Raw genomic sequence first — 15,510 nt, forward strand, 5'->3', positions numbered from 1 at the left:
GTTTCCCGTGGTGTTTGTGGCTGCCTTGTCTTTTGCACAGAGTAAAAAACAAGGCAGCCATCGAATAGGGCCCGATTGTTCCTACTTGGTCAGCCGAGGAGCAAGGGGGAGCAAGCGTCTCAACCAAGCAAAGCTCACCATGGGGAAGGTGGCTATGCCAACTGGCCTGGTGCCCTGCTCCCGCAGTGACGGATAATCGTACTCTGGTTTCTCTTCATAACGTACAAGTCTTTCGCCTTTTACTAAAGACTTCCGTGGAGAGCAGCACTAATGAGTTGTTTCTATTTTTGGAAGGCTTTACCTTTGCGGGTGAAGCCCTTTCTGTCTGTGCAAAAGAAATCTTGTTCCTGTGCAGAGTGACTTCCCTGAGTAGAGTCGCCTTACTTGTTGTGACTGTGCCGATGTTGCTTGAATGGTGCTCGCGGGAGTGCAAAGTTATACCATTTAAAAGGGCTGAAGAGGGCTCAGCTGAAGAGTGCTCAGTGCAGCGGGTGGGCGGAGGTGCAAAGTGACTCTCTGGCCACCTATGGCCATAAAAAGAACACCGCGACAAGTGCGCATTGTGCCAGGAAGGGCCCTCGGACGTGAACCAGTGGACAGTTATCGCTTCTCGGCCTTTTGGCTAAGATCAAGTGTAGTATCTGTTATTATCAGTTTAATATCTGATATGTCCTCTATACGAGGACTACATATTAAATGGATTTTTAGGAACAGGATTTGAAAAAGGAGCTTGCTCCGTTCACTCCAAGCATCGACCCGGTAATGCAGTGCCGCTGGGAACGGTGCGCTCTTCTCTGCTCTTGTGAAAAAGCAAACAGTGGTGTAGGATGGAAGTTTCTTTTAGTCTGCTGAGAAAAGGGAGTGAATGCGAGGCAGACTTTAACACGGCTCTGGGAGCGAGCTGGGTGCCGGCTAACCGGGAGAATTGCTTGAAAGAAACGCGACACCGAATGAGCGCTCAGAACAAAGCCTCAATACGGTGTTTCCCGTGGTGTTTGTGGCTGCCTTGTCTTTTGCACAGAGTAAAAGACAAGGCAGCCATCGAATAGGGCCCGATTGTTCCTACTTGGTCAGCCGAGGAGCAAGGGGGAGCAAGCGTCTCAACCAAGCAAAGCTCACCATGGGGAAGGTGGCTATGCCAACTGGCCTGGTGCCCTGCTCCCGCAGTGACGGATAATCGTACTCTGGTTTCTCTTCATAACGTACAAGTCTTTCGCCTTTTACTAAAGACTTCCGTGGGGAGCAGCACTAATGAGTTGTTTCTATTTTTGGCAGGCTTTACCTTTGCGGGTGAAGCCCTTTCTGTCTGTGCAAAAGAAATCTTGTTCCTGTGCAGAGTGACTTCCCTGAGTAGAGTCGCCTTACTTGTTGTGACTCTGCCGATGTTGCTTGAATGGTGCTCGCGGGAGTGCAAAGTTATACCATTTAAAAGGGCTGAAGAGTGCTCAGTGACTCTCTGGCCACCTATGGCCATAAAAAGAACACCGCGACAAGTGCGCATTGTGCCAGGAAGGGCCCTCGGACGTGAACCAGTGGACAGTTATCGCTTCTCGGCCTTTTGGCTAAGATCAAGTGTAGTATCTGTTCTTATCAGTTTAATATCTGATATGTCCTCTATACGAGGACTACATATTAAATGGATTTTTAGGAACAGGAGTTGAAAAAGGAGCTTGCTCCGTTCATTCCAAGCATCGACCCGGTACTGCAGTGCCGCTGGGAACGGTGCGCTCTTCTCTGCTCTTGTGAAAAAGCAAAAAGTGGTGCAGGATGGAAGTTTCTTTTAGTCTGCTGAGAAAAGGGAGTGAATGCGAGGCAGACTTTAACACGGCTCTGGGAGCGAGCCGAGTGTGGGCAAACCGGGAATTGCTTGAAAGAAACGCGACACCGAATGAGCGCTCAGAACAAAGCCTCAATACGGTGTTTCCCGTGGTGTTTGTGGCTGCCTTGTCTTTTGCACAGAGTAAAAAACAAGGCAGCCATCGAATAGGGCCCGATTGTTCCTACTTGGTTAGCCGAGGAGCAAGGGGGAGCAAGCGTCTCAACCAAGCAAAGCTCACCACGGGGAAGGTGGCTATGCCAACTGGCCTGGTGCCCTGCTCCCGCAGTGACGGATAATCGTACTCTGGTTTCTCTTCATAACGTACAAGTCTTTCGCCTTTTACTAAAGACTTCCGTGGAGAGCAGCACTAATGAGTTGTTTCTATTTTTGGCAGGCTTTACCTTTGCGGGTGAAGCCCTTTCTGTCTGTGCAAAAGAAATCTTGTTCCTGTGCAGAGTGACTTCCCTGAGTAGAGTCGCCTTACTTGTTGTGACTGTGCCGATGTTGCTTGAATGGTGCTCGCGGGAGTGCAAAGTTATACCATTTAAAAGGGCTGAAGAGTGCTCAGTGCAGCGGGTGGGCGGAGGTGCAAAGTGACTCTCTGGCCACCTATGGCCATAAAAAGAACACCGCGACAAGTGCGCATTGTGCCAGGAAGGGCCCTCGGACGTGAACCAGTGGACAGTTATCGCTTCTCGGCCTTTTGGCTAAGATCAAGTGTAGTATCTGTTCTTATCAGTTTAATATCTGATATGTCCTCTATACGAGGACTACATATTAAATGGATTTTTAGGAACAGGAGTTGAAAAAGGAGCTTGCTCCGTTCACTCCAAGCATCGACCCGGTACTGCAGTGCCGCTGGGAACGGTGCGCTCTTCTCTGCTCTTGTGAAAAAGCAAACAGTGGTGCAGGATGGAAGTTTCAGGGAGCCCAAGATGAAATTTTCTTTTAGTCTGCTGAGAAAAGGGAGTGAATGCGAGGTAGACTTTAACACGGCTCTGGGAGCGAGCCGAGTGCGGGCTAACCGGGAGAATTGCTTGAAAGAAACGCGACACCGAATGAGCGCTCAGAACAAAGCCTCAATACGGTGTTTCCCGTGGTGTTTGTGGCTGCCTTGTCTTTTGCACAGAGTAAAAGACAAGGCAGCCATCGAATAGGGCCCGATTGATCCTACTTGGGCAGCCGAGGAGCAAGGGGGAGCAAGCGTCTCAACCAAGAAAAGCTCACCATGGGGAAGGTGGCTATGCCAACTGGCCTGGTGCCCTGCTCCCGCAGTGACGGATAATCGTACTCTGGTTTCTCTTCATAACGTACAAGTCTTTCGCCTTTTACTAAAGACTTCCGTGGAGAGCAGCACTAATGAGTTGATTCTATTTTTGGCAGGCTTTACCTTTGCGGGTGAAGCCCTTTCTGTCTGTGCAAAAGAAATCTTGTTCCTGTGCAGAGTGACTTCCCTGAGTAGAGTCGCCTTACTTGTTGTGACTGTGCCGATGTTGCTTGAATGGTGCTCGCGGGAGTGCAAAGTTATACCATTTAAAAGGGTTGAAGAGTGCTCAGTGACTCTCTGGCCACCTATGGCCATAAAAAGAACACCGGGACAAGTGCGCATTGTGCCAGGAAGGGCCCTCGGACGTGAACCAGTGAACAGTTATCGCTTCTCGGCCTTTTGGCTAAGATCAAGTGTAGTATCTGTTCTTATCAGTTTAATATCTGATATGTCCTCTATACGAGGACTACATATTAAATGGATTTTTAGGAACAGGAGTTGAAAAAGGAGCTTGCTCCGTTCACTCCAAGCATTGACCCGGTACTGCAGTGCCGCTGGGAGCGGTACGCTCTTCTCTGCTCTTGTGAAAAAGCAAACAGTGGTGCAGGATGGAAGTTTCTTTTAGTCTGCTGAGAAAAAGGAGTGAATGCTAGGCAGACTTTAACGCGGCTCTGGGAGCGAGCCGGGTGCCAGCTAACCGGGAGAATTGCTTGAAAGAAACGCGACACCGAATGAGCGCTCAGAACAGAGCCTCAATACGGTGTTTCCCGTGGTGTTTGTGGCTGCCTTGTCTTTTGCAGAGAGTAAAAGACAAGGCAACCATCGAAAAGGGCCCAATTGTTCCTACTTGGTCAGCCGAGGAGCAAGGGGGAGCAAGCGTCTCAACCAAGCAAAGCTCACCATGGGGAAGGTGGCTATGCCAACTGGCCTGGTGCCCTACTCCCGCAGTGACGGATAATCGTACTCTGGTTTCTCTTCATAACGTACAAGTCTTTCGCCTTTTACTAAAGACTTCCGTGGAGAGCAGCACTAATGAGTTGATTCTATTTTTGGCAGGCTTTACCTTTGCGGGTGAAGCCCTTTCTGTCTGTGCAAAAGAAATCTTGTTCCTGTGCAGAGTGACTTCCCTGAGTAGAGTCGCCTTACTTGTTGTGACTGTGCCGATGTTGCTTGAATGGTGCTCGCGGGAGTGCAAAGTTATACCATTTAAAAGGGCTGAAGAGTGCTCAGTGCAGAGGGTGGGCGGAGGTGCAAAGTGACTCTCTGGCCACCTATGGCCATAAAAAGAACACCGCGACAAGTGCGCATTGTGCCAGGAAGGGCCCTCGGACGTGAACCAGTGGACAGTTATCGCTTCTCGGCCTTTTGGCTAAGATCAAGTGTAGTATCTGTTCTTATCAGTTTAATATCTGATATGTCCTCTATACGAGGACTACATATTAAATGGATTTTTAGGAACAGGAGTTGAAAAAGGAGCTTGCTCCGTTCACTCCAAGCATCGACCCGGTACTGCAGTGCCGCTGGGAACGGTGCGCTCTTCTCTGCTCTTGTGAAAAAGCAAACAGTGGTGCAGAATGGAAGTTTCAGGGAGCCCAAGATGAAATTTTCTTTTAGTCTGCTGAGAAAAGGGAGTGAATGCGAGGCAGACTTTAACACGGCTCTGGGAGCGAGCCGAGTGCGGGCTAACCGGGAGAATTGCTTGAAAGAAACGCGACACCGAATGAGCGCTCAGAACAAAGCCTCAATACGGTGTTTCCCGTGGTGTTTGTGGCTGCCTTGTCTTTTGCACAGAGTAAAAGACAAGGCAGCCATCGAATAGGGCCCGATTGCTCCTACTTGGGCAGCCGAGGAGCAAGGGGGAGCAAGCGTCTCAACCAAGAAAAGCTCACCATGGGGAAGGTGGCTATGCCAACTGGCCTGGTGCCCTGCTCCCGCAGTGACGGATAATCGTACTCTGGTTTCTCTTCATAACGTACAAGTCTTTCGCCTTTTACTAAAGACTTCCGTGGAGAGCAGCACTAATGAGTTGATTCTATTTTTGGCAGGCTTTACCTTTGCGGGTGAAGCCCTTTCTGTCTGTGCAAAAGAAATCTTGTTCCTGTGCAGAGTGACTTCCCTGAGTAGAGTCGCCTTACTTGTTGTGACTGTGCCGATGTTGCTTGAATGGTGCTCGCGGGAGTGCAAAGTTATACCATTTAAAAGGGTTGAAGAGTGCTCAGTGACTCTCTGGCCACCTATGGCCATAAAAAGAACACCGGGACAAGTGCGCATTGTGCCAGGAAGGGCCCTCGGACGTGAACCAGTGAACAGTTATCGCTTCTCGGCCTTTTGGCTAAGATCAAGTGTAGTATCTGTTCTTATCAGTTTAATATCTGATATGTCCTCTATACGAGGACTACATATTAAATGGATTTTTAGGAACAGGAGTTGAAAAAGGAGCTTGCTCCGTTCACTCCAAGAATCGACCCGGTACTGCAGTGCCACTGGGAACGGTGCGCTCTTCTCTGCTCTTGTGAAAAAGCAAAAAGTGGTGCAGGATGGAAGTTTCTTTTAGTCTGCTGAGAAAAGGGAGTGAATGCGAGGCAGACTTTAACACGGCTCTGGGAGCGAGCCGAGTGCGGGCAAATCGGGAATTGCTTGAAAGAAACGCGACACCGAATGAGCGCTCAGAACAAAGCCTCAATACGGTGTTTCCCGTGGTGTTTGTGGCTGCCTTGTCTTTTGCACAGAGTAAAAAACAAGGCAGCCATCGAATAGGGCCCGATTGTTCCTACTTGGTCAGCCGAGGAGCAAGGGGGAGCAAGCGTCTCAACCAAGCAAAGCTCACCATGGGGAAGGTGGCTATGCCAACTGGCCTGGTGCCCTGCTCCCGCAGTGACGGATAATCGTACTCTGGTTTCTCTTCATAACGTACAAGTCTTTCGCCTTTTATTAAAGACTTCCGTGGAGAGCAGCACTAATGAGTTGTTTCTATTTTTGGAAGGCTTTACCTTTGCGGGTGAAGCCCTTTCTGTCTGTGCAAAAGAAATCTTGTTCCTGTGCAGAGTGACTTCCCTGAGTAGAGTCGCCTTACTTGTTGTGACTGTGCCGATGTTGCTTGAATGGTGCTCGCGGGAGTGCAAAGTTATACCATTTAAAAGGGCTGATGAGGGCTCAGCTGAAGAGTGCTCAGTGCAGCGGGTGGGCGGAGGTGCAAAGTGACTCTCTGGCCACCTATGGCCATAAAAAGAACACCGCGACAAGTGCGCATTGTGCCAGGAAGGGCCCTCGGACGTGAACCAGTGGACAGTTATCGCTTCTCGGCCTTTTGGCTAAGATCAAGTGTAGTATCTGTTGTTATCAGTTTAATATCTGATATGTCCTCTATACGAGGACTACATATTAAATGGATTTTTAGGAACAGGATTTGAAAAAGGAGCTTGCTCCGTTCACTCCAAGCATCGACCCGGTAATGCAGTGCCGCTGGGAACGGTGCGCTCTTCTCTGCTCTTGTGAAAAAGCAAACAGTGGTGTAGGATGGAAGTTTCTTTTAGTCTGCTGAGAAAAGGGAGTGAATGCGAGGAAGACTTTAACACGGCTCTGGGAGCGAGCTGGGTGCCGGCTAACCGGGAGAATTGCTTGAAAGAAACGCGACACCGAATGAGCGCTCAGAACAAAGCCTCAATACGGTGTTTCCCGTGGTGTTTGTGGCTGCCTTGTCTTTTGCACAGAGTAAAAGACAAGGCAGCCATCGAATAGGGCCCGATTGTTCCTACTTGGTCAGCCGAGGAGCAAGGGGGAGCAAGCGTCTCAACCAAGCAAAGCTCACCATGGGGAAGGTGGCTATGCCAACTGGCCTGGTGCCCTGCTCCCGCAGTGACGGATAATCGTACTCTGGTTTCTCTTCATAACGTACAAGTCTTTCGCCTTTTACTAAAGACTTCCGTGGGGAGCAGCACTAATGAGTTGTTTCTATTTTTGGCAGGCTTTACCTTTGCGGGTGAAGCCCTTTCTGTCTGTGCAAAAGAAATCTTGTTCCTGTGCAGAGTGACTTCCCTGAGTAGAGTCGCCTTACTTGTTGTGACTGTGCCGATGTTGCTTGAATGGTGCTCGCGGGAGTGCAAAGTTATACCATTTAAAAGGGCTGAAGAGTGCTCAGTGACTCTCTGGCCACCTATGGCCATAAAAAGAACACCGCGACAAGTGCGCATTGTGCCAGGAAGGGCCCTCGGACGTGAACCAGTGGACAGTTATCGCTTCTCGGCCTTTTGGCTAAGATCAAGTGTAGTATCTGTTCTTATCAGTTTAATATCTGATATGTCCTCTATACGAGGACTACATATTAAATGGATTTTTAGGAACAGGAGTTGAAAAAGGAGCTTGCTCCGTTCATTCCAAGCATCGACCCGGTACTGCAGTGCCGCTGGGAACGGTGCGCTCTTCTCTGCTCTTGTGAAAAAGCAAAAAGTGGTGCAGGATGGAAGTTTCTTTTAGTCTGCTGAGAAAAGGGAGTGAATGCGAGGCAGACTTTAACACGGCTCTGGGAGCGAGCCGAGTGTGGGCAAACCGGGAATTGCTTGAAAGAAACGCGACACCGAATGAGCGCTCAGAACAAAGCCTCAATACGGTGTTTCCCGTGGTGTTTGTGGCTGCCTTGTCTTTTGCACAGAGTAAAAAACAAGGCAGCCATCGAATAGGGCCCGATTGTTCCTACTTGGTTAGCCGAGGAGCAAGGGGGAGCAAGCGTCTCAACCAAGCAAAGCTCACCACGGGGAAGGTGGCTATGCCAACTGGCCTGGTGCCCTGCTCCCGCAGTGACGGATAATCGTACTCTGGTTTCTCTTCATAACGTACAAGTCTTTCGCCTTTTACTAAAGACTTCCGTGGAGAGCAGCACTAATGAGTTGTTTCTATTTTTGGCAGGCTTTACCTTTGCGGGTGAAGCCCTTTCTGTCTGTGCAAAAGAAATCTTGTTCCTGTGCAGAGTGACTTCCCTGAGTAGAGTCGCCTTACTTGTTGTGACTGTGCCGATGTTGCTTGAATGGTGCTCGCGGGAGTGCAAAGTTATACCATTTAAAAGGGCTGAAGAGTGCTCAGTGCAGCGGGTGGGCGGAGGTGCAAAGTGACTCTCTGGCCATCTATGGCCATAAAAAGAACACCGCGACAAGTGCGCATTGTGCCAGGAAGGGCCCTCGGACGTGAACCAGTGGACAGTTATCGCTTCTCGGCCTTTTGGCTAAGATCAAGTGTAGTATCTGTTCTTATCAGTTTAATATCTGATATGTCCTCTATACGAGGACTACATATTAAATGGATTTTTAGGAACAGGAGTTGAAAAAGGAGCTTGCTCCGTTCACTCCAAGCATCGACCCGGTACTGCAGTGCCGCTGGGAACGGTGCGCTCTTCTCTGCTCTTGTGAAAAAGCAAACAGTGGTGCAGGATGGAAGTTTCAGGGAGCCCAAGATGAAATTTTATTTTAGTCTGCTGAGAAAAGGGAGTGAATGCGAGGTAGACTTTAACACGGCTCTGGGAGCGAGCCGAGTGCGGGCTAACCGGGAGAATTGCTTGAAAGAAACGCGACACCGAATGAGCGCTCAGAACAAAGCCTCAATACGGTGTTTCCCGTGGTGTTTGTGGCTGCCTTGTCTTTTGCACAGAGTAAAAAACAAGGCAGCCATCGAATAGGGCCCGATTGTTCCTACTTGGTTAGCCGAGGAGCAAGGGGGAGCAAGCGTCTCAACCAAGCAAAGCTCACCACGGGGAAGGTGGCTATGCCAACTGGCCTGGTGCCCTGCTCCCGCAGTGACGGATAATCGTACTCTGGTTTCTCTTCATAACGTACAAGTCTTTCGCCTTTTACTAAAGACTTCCGTGGAGAGCAGCACTAATGAGTTGTTTCTATTTTTGGCAGGCTTTACCTTTGCGGGTGAAGCCCTTTCTGTCTGTGCAAAAGAAATCTTGTTCCTGTGCAGAGTGACTTCCCTGAGTAGAGTCGCCTTACTTGTTGTGACTGTGCCGATGTTGCTTGAATGGTGCTCGCGGGAGTGCAAAGTTATACCATTTAAAAGGGCTGAAGAGTGCTCAGTGCAGCGGGTGGGCGGAGGTGCAAAGTGACTCTCTGGCCACCTATGGCCATAAAAAGAACACCGCGACAAGTGCGCATTGTGCCAGGAAGGGCCCTCGGACGTGAACCAGTGGACAGTTATCGCTTCTCGGCCTTTTGGCTAAGATCAAGTGTAGTATCTGTTCTTATCAGTTTAATATCTGATATGTCCTCTATACGAGGACTACATATTAAATGGATTTTTAGGAACAGGAGTTGAAAAAGGAGCTTGCTCCGTTCACTCCAAGCATCGACCCGGTACTGCAGTGCCGCTGGGAACGGTGCGCTCTTCTCTGCTCTTGTGAAAAAGCAAACAGTGGTGCAGGATGGAAGTTTCAGGGAGCCCAAGATGAAATTTTCTTTTAGTCTGCTGAGAAAAGGGAGTGAATGCGAGGTAGACTTTAACACGGCTCTGGGAGCGAGCCGAGTGCGGGCTAACCGGGAGAATTGCTTGAAAGAAACGCGACACCGAATGAGCGCTCAGAACAAAGCCTCAATACGGTGTTTCCCGTGGTGTTTGTGGCTGCCTTGTCTTTTGCACAGAGTAAAAGACAAGGCAGCCATCGAATAGGGCCCGATTGCTCCTACTTGGGCAGCCGAGGAGCAAGGGGGAGCAAGCGTCTCAACCAAGAAAAGCTCACCATGGGGAAGGTGGCTATGCCAACTGGCCTGGTGCCCTGCTCCCGCAGTGACGGATAATCGTACTCTGGTTTCTCTTCATAACGTACAAGTCTTTCGCCTTTTACTAAAGACTTCCGTGGAGAGCAGCACTAATGAGTTGATTCTATTTTTGGCAGGCTTTACCTTTGCGGGTGAAGCCCTTTCTGTCTGTGCAAAAGAAATCTTGTTCCTGTGCAGAGTGACTTCCCTGAGTAGAGTCGCCTTACTTGTTGTGACTGTGCCGATGTTGCTTGAATGGTGCTCGCGGGAGTGCAAAGTTATACCATTTAAAAGGGTTGAAGAGTGCTCAGTGACTCTCTGGCCACCTATGGCCATAAAAAGAACACCGGGACAAGTGCGCATTGTGCCAGGAAGGGCCCTCGGACATGAACCAGTGAACAGTTATCGCTTCTCGGCCTTTTGGCTAAGATCAAGTGTAGTATCTGTTCTTATCAGTTTAATATCTGATATGTCCTCTATACGAGGACTACATATTAAATGGATTTTTAGGAACAGGAGTTGAAAAAGGAGCTTGCTCCGTTCACTCCAAGCATTGACCCGGTACTGCAGTGCCGCTGGGAGCGGTGCGCTCTTCTCTGCTCTTGTGAAAAAGCAAACAGTGGTGCAGGATGGAAGTTTCTTTTAGTCTGCTGAGAAAAAGGAGTGAATGCTAGGCAGACTTTAACGCGGCTCTGGGAGCGAGCCGGGTGCCAGTTAACCGGGAGAATTGCTTGAAAGAAACGCGACACCGAATGAGCGCTCAGAACAAAGCCTCAATACGGTGTTTCCCGTGGTGTTTGTGGCTGCCTTGTCTTTTGCACAGAGTAAAAAACAAGGCAGCCATCGAATAGGGCCCGATTGTTCCTACTTGGTCAGCCGAGGAGCAAGGGGGAGCAAGCGTCTCAACCAAGCAAAGCTCACCACGGGGAAGGTGGCTATGCCAACTGGCCTGGTGCCCTGCTCCCGCAGTGACGGATAATCGTACTCTGGTTTCTCTTCATAACGTACAAGTCTTTCGCCTTTTACTAAAGACTTCCGTGGAGAGCAGCACTAATGAGTTGTTTCTATTTTTGGCAGGCTTTACCTTTGCGGGTGAAGCCCTTTCTGTCTGTGCAAAAGAAATCTTGTTCCTGTGCAGAGTGACTTCCCTGAGTAGAGTCGCCTTACTTGTTGTGACTGTGCCGATGTTGCTTGAATGGTGCTCGCGGGAGTGCAAAGTTATACCATTTAAAAGGGCTGAAGAGTGCTCAGTGCAGCGGGTGGGCGGAGGTGCAAAGTGACTCTCTGGCCACCTATAGCCATAAAAAGAACACCGCGACAAGTGCGCATTGTGCCAGGAAGGGCCCTCGGACGTGAACCAGTGGACAGTTATCGCTTCTCGGCCTTTTGGCTAAGATCAAGTGTAGTATCTGTTCTTATCAGTTTAATATCTGATATGTCCTCTATACGAGGACTACATATTAAATGGATTTTTAGGAACAGGAGTTGAAAAAGGAGCTTGCTCCGTTCACGCCAAGCATCGACCCGATACTGCAGTGCCGCTGGGAACGGTGCGCTCTTCTCTGCTCTTGTGAAAAAGCAAACAGTGGTGCAGGATGGAAGTTTCAGGGAGCCCAAGATGAAATTTTCTTTTAGTCTGCTGAGAAAAGGGAGTGAATGCGAGGCAGACTTTAACACGGCTCTGGGAGCGAGCCGAATGCGGGCTAACCGGGAGAATTGCTTGAAAGAAACGCGACACCGAATGAGCGCTCAGAACAAAGCCTCAATACGGTGTTTCCCGTGGTGTTTGTGGCTGCCTTGTCTTTTGCACAGAGTAAAAGACAAGGCAGCCATCGAATAGGGTCCGATTGTTCCTACTTGGTCAGCCGAGTAGCAAGGGGGAGCAAGCGTCTCAACCAAGCAAAGCTCACCATGGGGAAGGTGGCTATGCCAACTGGCCTGGTGCCCTGCTCCCGCAGTGACGGTTAATCGTACTCTGGTTTCTCTTCATAGCGTACAAGTCTTTCGCCTTTTACTAAAGACTTCCGTGGAGAGCAGCACTAATGAGTTGTTTCTATTTTTGGCAGGCTTTACCTTTGCGGGTGAAGCCCTTTCTGTCTGTGCAAAAGAAATCTTGTTCCTGTGCAGAGTGACTTCCCTGAGTAGAGTCGCCTTACTTGTTGTGACTGTGCCGATGTTGCTTGAATGGTGCTCGCGGGAGTGCAAAGTTATACCATTTAAAAGGGCTGAAGAGTGCTCAGTGCAGCGGGTGGGCGGAGGTGCAAAGTGACTCTCTGGCCACCTATGGCCATAAAAAGAACACCGCGACAAGTGCGCATTGTGCCAGGAAGGGCCCTCGGACGTGAACCAGTGGACAGTTATCGCTTCTCGGCCTTTTGGCTAAGATCAAGTGTAGTATCTGTTCTTATCAGTTTAATATCTGATATGTCCTCTATACGAGGACTACATATTAAATGGATTTTTAGGAACAGGAGTTGAAAAAGGAGCTTGCTCCGTTCACTCCAAGCATCGACCCGGTACTGCAGTGCCGCTGGGAAAGGTGCGCTCTTCTCTGCTCTTGTGAAAAAGCAAACAGTGGTGCAGGATGGAAGTTTCAGGGAGCCCAAGATGAAATTTTCTTTTAGTCTGCTGAGAAAAGGGAGTGAATGCGAGGCAGACTTTAACACGGCTCTGGGAGCGAGCCGAGTGCGGGCTAACCGGGAGAATTGCTTGAAAGAAACGCGACACCGAATGAGCGCTCAGAACAAAGCCTCAATACGATGTTTCCTGTGGTGTTTGTGGCTGCCTTGTCTTTTGCACAGAGTAAAAGACAAGGCAGCCATCGAATAGGGCCCGATTGCTCCTACTTGGGCAGCCGAGGAGCAAGGGGGAGCAAGCGTCTCAACCAAGAAAAGCTCACCATGGGGAAGGTGGCTATGCCAACTGGCCTGGTGCCCTGCTACCGCAGTGACGGATAATCGTACTCTGGTTTCTCTTCATAACGTACAAGTCTTTCGCCTTTTACTAAAGACTTCCGTGGAGAGCAACACTAATGAGTTGATTCTATTTTTGGCAGGCTTTACCTTTGCGGGTGAAGCCCTTTCTGTCTGTGCAAAAGAAATCTTGTTCCTGTGCAGAGTGACTTCCCTGAGTAGAGTCGCCTTACTTGTTGTGACTGTGCCGATGTTGCTTGAATGGTGCTCGCGGGAGTGCAAAGTTATACCATTTAAAAGGGTTGAAGAGTGCTCAGTGACTCTCTGGCCACCTATGGCCATAAAAAGAACACCGGGACAAGTGCGCATTGTGCCAGGAAGGGCCCTCGGACGTGAACCAGTGAACAGTTATCGCTTCTCGGCCTTTTGGCTAAGATCAAGTGTAGTATCTGTTCTTATCAGTTTAATATCTGATATGTCCTCTATACGAGGACTACATATTAAATGGATTTTTAGGAACAGGAGTTGAAAAAGGAGCTTGCTCCGTTCACTCCAAGCATCGACCCGGTACTGCAGTGCCGCTGGGAACGGTGCGCTCTTCTCTGCTCTTGTGAAAAAGCAAAAAGTGGTGCAGGATGGAAGTTTCTTTTAGTCTGCTGAGAAAAGGGAGTGAATGCGAGGCAGACTTTAACACGGCTCTGGGAGCGAGCCGAGTGTGGGCAAACCGGGAATTGCTTGAAAGAAACGCGACACCGAATGAGCGCTCAGAACAAAGCCTCAATACGGTGTTTCCCGTGGTGTTTGTGGCTGCCTTGTCTTTTGCACAGAGTAAAAAACAAGGCAGCCATCGAATAGGGCCCGATTGTTCCTACTTGGTTAGCCGAGGAGCAAGGGGGAGCAAGCGTCTCAACCAAGCAAAGCTCACCATGGGGAAGTTGGCTATGCCAACTGGCCTGGTGCCCTGCTCCCGCAGTGACGGATAATCGTACTCTGGTTTCTCTTCATAACGTACAAGTCTTTCGCCTTTTACTAAAGACTTCCGTGGAGAGCAGCACTAATGAGTTGTTTCTATTTTTGGCAGGCTTTACCTTTGCGGGTGAAGCCCTTTCTGTCTGTGCAAAAGAAATCTTGTTCCTGTGCAGAGTGACTTCCCTGAGTAGAGTCGCCTTACTTGTTGTGACTGTGCCGATGTTGCTTGAATGGTGCTCGCGGGAGTGCAAAGTTATACCATTTAAAAGGGCTGAAGAGTGCTCAGTGCAGCGGGTGGGCGGAGGTGCAAAGTGACTCTCTGGCCACCTATAGCCATAAAAAGAACACCGCGACAAGTGCGCATTGTGCCAGGAAGGGCCCTCGGACGTGAACCAGTGGACAGTTATCGCTTCTCGGCCTTTTGGCTAAGATCAAGTGTAGTATCTGTTCTTATCAGTTTAATATCTGATATGTCCTCTATACGAGGACTACATATTAAATGGATTTTTAGGAACAGGAGTTGAAAAAGGAGCTTGCTCCGTTCACTCCAAGCATCGACCCGGTACTGCAGTGCCGCTGGGAACGGTGCGCTCTTCTCTGCTCTTGTGAAAAAGCAAACAGTGGTGCAGGATGGAAGTTTCAGGGAGCCCAAGATGAAATTTTCTTTTAGTCTGCTGAGAAAAGGGAGTGAATGCGAGGCAGACTTTAACACGGCTCTGGGAGCGAGCCGAATGCGGGCTAACAAGCAGAATTGCTTGAAAGAAACGCGACACCGAATGAGCGCTCAGAACAAAGCCTCAATACGGTGTTTCCCGTGGTGTTTGTGGCTGCCTTGTCTTTTGCACAGAGTAAAAGACAAGGCAGCCATCGAATAGGGCCCGATTGTTCCTACTTGGTCAGCCGAGTAGCAAGGGGGAGTAAGCGTCTCAACCAAGCAAAGCTCACCATGGGGAAGGTGGCTATGCCAACTGGCCTGGTGCCCTGCTCCCGCAGTGACGGTTAATCGTACTCTGGTTTCTCTTCATAGCGTACAAGTCTTTCGCCTTTTACTAAAGACTTCCGTGGAGAGCAGCACTAATGAGTTGTTTCTATTTTTGGCAGGCTTTACCTTTGCGGGTGAAGCCCTTTCTGTCTGTGCAAAAGAAATCTTTTTCCTTTGCACAGTGACTTCCCTGAGTAGAGTCGCCTTACTTGTTGGGACTGTGCCGATGTTGCTTGAATGGTGCTCGCGGGAGTGCAAAGTTATACCATTTAAAAGGGCCGAAGAGTACTCAGTGACTCTCTGGCAACCTATGGCCATAAAAAGAACACCGCGACAAGTGCGCATTGTGCCAGGAAGGGCCCTCGGACGTGAACCAGTGGACAGTTATCGCTTCTCGGCCTTTTGGCTAAGATCAAGTGTAGTATCTGTTCTTATCAGTTTAATATCTGATATGTCCTCTATACGAGGACTACATATTAAATGGATTTTTAGGAACAGGAGTTGAAAAAGGAGCTTGCTCCGTTCACTCCAAGCATTGACCCGGTACTGCAGTGCCGCTGGGAGCGGTGCGCTCTTCTCTGCTCTTGTGAAAAAGCAAACAGTGGTGCAGGATGGAAGTTTCTTTTAGTCTGCTGAGAAAAAGGAGTGAATGCTAGGCAGACTTTAACGCGGCTCTGGGAGCGAGCCGGGTGCCAGCTAACCGGGAGAATTGCTTGAAAGAAACGCGACACCGAATGAGCGCTCAGAACAGAGCCTCAATACGGTGTTTCCCGTGGTGTTTGTGGCTGCCTTGTCTTTTGCAGAGAGTAAAAGACAAG

At 49.5% G+C, this 15,510-nt stretch overlaps 32 non-coding genes across 32 annotated transcripts; all 32 read left to right on the forward strand.

Annotated features, from left to right (window-relative positions):
* Positions 1 to 198: 198 nt before the first annotated feature.
* LOC140267902 (U5 spliceosomal RNA) lies at positions 199 to 311 on the forward strand. Its single transcript, XR_011907434.1, has one exon. It is a non-coding gene; the product is annotated as a U5 spliceosomal RNA (small nuclear RNA).
* A 291-nt stretch (positions 312 to 602) lies between these two features.
* LOC140267725 (U2 spliceosomal RNA) lies at positions 603 to 793 on the forward strand. Its single transcript, XR_011907314.1, has one exon. It is a non-coding gene; the product is annotated as a U2 spliceosomal RNA (small nuclear RNA).
* Positions 794 to 1,179: 386 nt separating this feature from the next.
* LOC140267912 (U5 spliceosomal RNA) lies at positions 1,180 to 1,293 on the forward strand. Its single transcript, XR_011907443.1, has one exon. It is a non-coding gene; the product is annotated as a U5 spliceosomal RNA (small nuclear RNA).
* Positions 1,294 to 1,542: 249 nt separating this feature from the next.
* On the forward strand, positions 1,543 to 1,733 carry LOC140267686 (U2 spliceosomal RNA). Its single transcript, XR_011907277.1, has one exon. It is a non-coding gene; the product is annotated as a U2 spliceosomal RNA (small nuclear RNA).
* A 384-nt stretch (positions 1,734 to 2,117) lies between these two features.
* Positions 2,118 to 2,231, forward strand: LOC140267834 (U5 spliceosomal RNA). The gene has a single exon (XR_011907372.1). It is a non-coding gene; the product is annotated as a U5 spliceosomal RNA (small nuclear RNA).
* A 275-nt stretch (positions 2,232 to 2,506) lies between these two features.
* On the forward strand, positions 2,507 to 2,697 carry LOC140267650 (U2 spliceosomal RNA). Its single transcript, XR_011907246.1, has one exon. It is a non-coding gene; the product is annotated as a U2 spliceosomal RNA (small nuclear RNA).
* A 409-nt stretch (positions 2,698 to 3,106) lies between these two features.
* On the forward strand, positions 3,107 to 3,220 carry LOC140267880 (U5 spliceosomal RNA). Its single transcript, XR_011907414.1, has one exon. It is a non-coding gene; the product is annotated as a U5 spliceosomal RNA (small nuclear RNA).
* A 249-nt stretch (positions 3,221 to 3,469) lies between these two features.
* Positions 3,470 to 3,660, forward strand: LOC140267719 (U2 spliceosomal RNA). Its single transcript, XR_011907308.1, has one exon. It is a non-coding gene; the product is annotated as a U2 spliceosomal RNA (small nuclear RNA).
* Positions 3,661 to 4,046: 386 nt separating this feature from the next.
* LOC140267881 (U5 spliceosomal RNA) lies at positions 4,047 to 4,160 on the forward strand. Its single transcript, XR_011907415.1, has one exon. It is a non-coding gene; the product is annotated as a U5 spliceosomal RNA (small nuclear RNA).
* Positions 4,161 to 4,435: 275 nt separating this feature from the next.
* LOC140267652 (U2 spliceosomal RNA) lies at positions 4,436 to 4,626 on the forward strand. Its single transcript, XR_011907247.1, has one exon. It is a non-coding gene; the product is annotated as a U2 spliceosomal RNA (small nuclear RNA).
* A 409-nt stretch (positions 4,627 to 5,035) lies between these two features.
* LOC140267882 (U5 spliceosomal RNA) lies at positions 5,036 to 5,149 on the forward strand. Its single transcript, XR_011907416.1, has one exon. It is a non-coding gene; the product is annotated as a U5 spliceosomal RNA (small nuclear RNA).
* A 249-nt stretch (positions 5,150 to 5,398) lies between these two features.
* LOC140267704 (U2 spliceosomal RNA) lies at positions 5,399 to 5,589 on the forward strand. The gene has a single exon (XR_011907295.1). It is a non-coding gene; the product is annotated as a U2 spliceosomal RNA (small nuclear RNA).
* A 384-nt stretch (positions 5,590 to 5,973) lies between these two features.
* On the forward strand, positions 5,974 to 6,086 carry LOC140267937 (U5 spliceosomal RNA). The gene has a single exon (XR_011907466.1). It is a non-coding gene; the product is annotated as a U5 spliceosomal RNA (small nuclear RNA).
* Positions 6,087 to 6,377: 291 nt separating this feature from the next.
* LOC140267733 (U2 spliceosomal RNA) lies at positions 6,378 to 6,568 on the forward strand. The gene has a single exon (XR_011907321.1). It is a non-coding gene; the product is annotated as a U2 spliceosomal RNA (small nuclear RNA).
* Positions 6,569 to 6,954: 386 nt separating this feature from the next.
* LOC140267913 (U5 spliceosomal RNA) lies at positions 6,955 to 7,068 on the forward strand. Its single transcript, XR_011907444.1, has one exon. It is a non-coding gene; the product is annotated as a U5 spliceosomal RNA (small nuclear RNA).
* Positions 7,069 to 7,317: 249 nt separating this feature from the next.
* LOC140267687 (U2 spliceosomal RNA) lies at positions 7,318 to 7,508 on the forward strand. Its single transcript, XR_011907278.1, has one exon. It is a non-coding gene; the product is annotated as a U2 spliceosomal RNA (small nuclear RNA).
* A 384-nt stretch (positions 7,509 to 7,892) lies between these two features.
* Positions 7,893 to 8,006, forward strand: LOC140267835 (U5 spliceosomal RNA). The gene has a single exon (XR_011907373.1). It is a non-coding gene; the product is annotated as a U5 spliceosomal RNA (small nuclear RNA).
* Positions 8,007 to 8,281: 275 nt separating this feature from the next.
* Positions 8,282 to 8,472, forward strand: LOC140267654 (U2 spliceosomal RNA). The gene has a single exon (XR_011907249.1). It is a non-coding gene; the product is annotated as a U2 spliceosomal RNA (small nuclear RNA).
* A 409-nt stretch (positions 8,473 to 8,881) lies between these two features.
* On the forward strand, positions 8,882 to 8,995 carry LOC140267837 (U5 spliceosomal RNA). Its single transcript, XR_011907375.1, has one exon. It is a non-coding gene; the product is annotated as a U5 spliceosomal RNA (small nuclear RNA).
* A 275-nt stretch (positions 8,996 to 9,270) lies between these two features.
* LOC140267655 (U2 spliceosomal RNA) lies at positions 9,271 to 9,461 on the forward strand. The gene has a single exon (XR_011907250.1). It is a non-coding gene; the product is annotated as a U2 spliceosomal RNA (small nuclear RNA).
* Positions 9,462 to 9,870: 409 nt separating this feature from the next.
* On the forward strand, positions 9,871 to 9,984 carry LOC140267884 (U5 spliceosomal RNA). Its single transcript, XR_011907417.1, has one exon. It is a non-coding gene; the product is annotated as a U5 spliceosomal RNA (small nuclear RNA).
* A 249-nt stretch (positions 9,985 to 10,233) lies between these two features.
* Positions 10,234 to 10,424, forward strand: LOC140267679 (U2 spliceosomal RNA). Its single transcript, XR_011907271.1, has one exon. It is a non-coding gene; the product is annotated as a U2 spliceosomal RNA (small nuclear RNA).
* Positions 10,425 to 10,810: 386 nt separating this feature from the next.
* On the forward strand, positions 10,811 to 10,924 carry LOC140267838 (U5 spliceosomal RNA). Its single transcript, XR_011907376.1, has one exon. It is a non-coding gene; the product is annotated as a U5 spliceosomal RNA (small nuclear RNA).
* Positions 10,925 to 11,199: 275 nt separating this feature from the next.
* On the forward strand, positions 11,200 to 11,390 carry LOC140267724 (U2 spliceosomal RNA). The gene has a single exon (XR_011907313.1). It is a non-coding gene; the product is annotated as a U2 spliceosomal RNA (small nuclear RNA).
* A 409-nt stretch (positions 11,391 to 11,799) lies between these two features.
* On the forward strand, positions 11,800 to 11,913 carry LOC140267896 (U5 spliceosomal RNA). Its single transcript, XR_011907428.1, has one exon. It is a non-coding gene; the product is annotated as a U5 spliceosomal RNA (small nuclear RNA).
* Positions 11,914 to 12,188: 275 nt separating this feature from the next.
* On the forward strand, positions 12,189 to 12,379 carry LOC140267700 (U2 spliceosomal RNA). Its single transcript, XR_011907290.1, has one exon. It is a non-coding gene; the product is annotated as a U2 spliceosomal RNA (small nuclear RNA).
* A 409-nt stretch (positions 12,380 to 12,788) lies between these two features.
* Positions 12,789 to 12,902, forward strand: LOC140267816 (U5 spliceosomal RNA). The gene has a single exon (XR_011907355.1). It is a non-coding gene; the product is annotated as a U5 spliceosomal RNA (small nuclear RNA).
* A 249-nt stretch (positions 12,903 to 13,151) lies between these two features.
* On the forward strand, positions 13,152 to 13,342 carry LOC140267656 (U2 spliceosomal RNA). The gene has a single exon (XR_011907251.1). It is a non-coding gene; the product is annotated as a U2 spliceosomal RNA (small nuclear RNA).
* A 384-nt stretch (positions 13,343 to 13,726) lies between these two features.
* Positions 13,727 to 13,840, forward strand: LOC140267840 (U5 spliceosomal RNA). The gene has a single exon (XR_011907377.1). It is a non-coding gene; the product is annotated as a U5 spliceosomal RNA (small nuclear RNA).
* Positions 13,841 to 14,115: 275 nt separating this feature from the next.
* On the forward strand, positions 14,116 to 14,306 carry LOC140267657 (U2 spliceosomal RNA). The gene has a single exon (XR_011907252.1). It is a non-coding gene; the product is annotated as a U2 spliceosomal RNA (small nuclear RNA).
* Positions 14,307 to 14,715: 409 nt separating this feature from the next.
* On the forward strand, positions 14,716 to 14,829 carry LOC140267897 (U5 spliceosomal RNA). The gene has a single exon (XR_011907429.1). It is a non-coding gene; the product is annotated as a U5 spliceosomal RNA (small nuclear RNA).
* A 249-nt stretch (positions 14,830 to 15,078) lies between these two features.
* LOC140267680 (U2 spliceosomal RNA) lies at positions 15,079 to 15,269 on the forward strand. The gene has a single exon (XR_011907272.1). It is a non-coding gene; the product is annotated as a U2 spliceosomal RNA (small nuclear RNA).
* Positions 15,270 to 15,510: the final 241 nt, after the last annotated feature.

This window comes from Leuresthes tenuis, unplaced genomic scaffold, assembly GCF_036924035.1.
Source record: "Leuresthes tenuis unplaced genomic scaffold, fLeuTen1.0.hap1 SCAF_13, whole genome shotgun sequence".
NCBI classification, from domain to species: domain Eukaryota; kingdom Metazoa; phylum Chordata; class Actinopteri; order Atheriniformes; family Atherinopsidae; genus Leuresthes; species Leuresthes tenuis.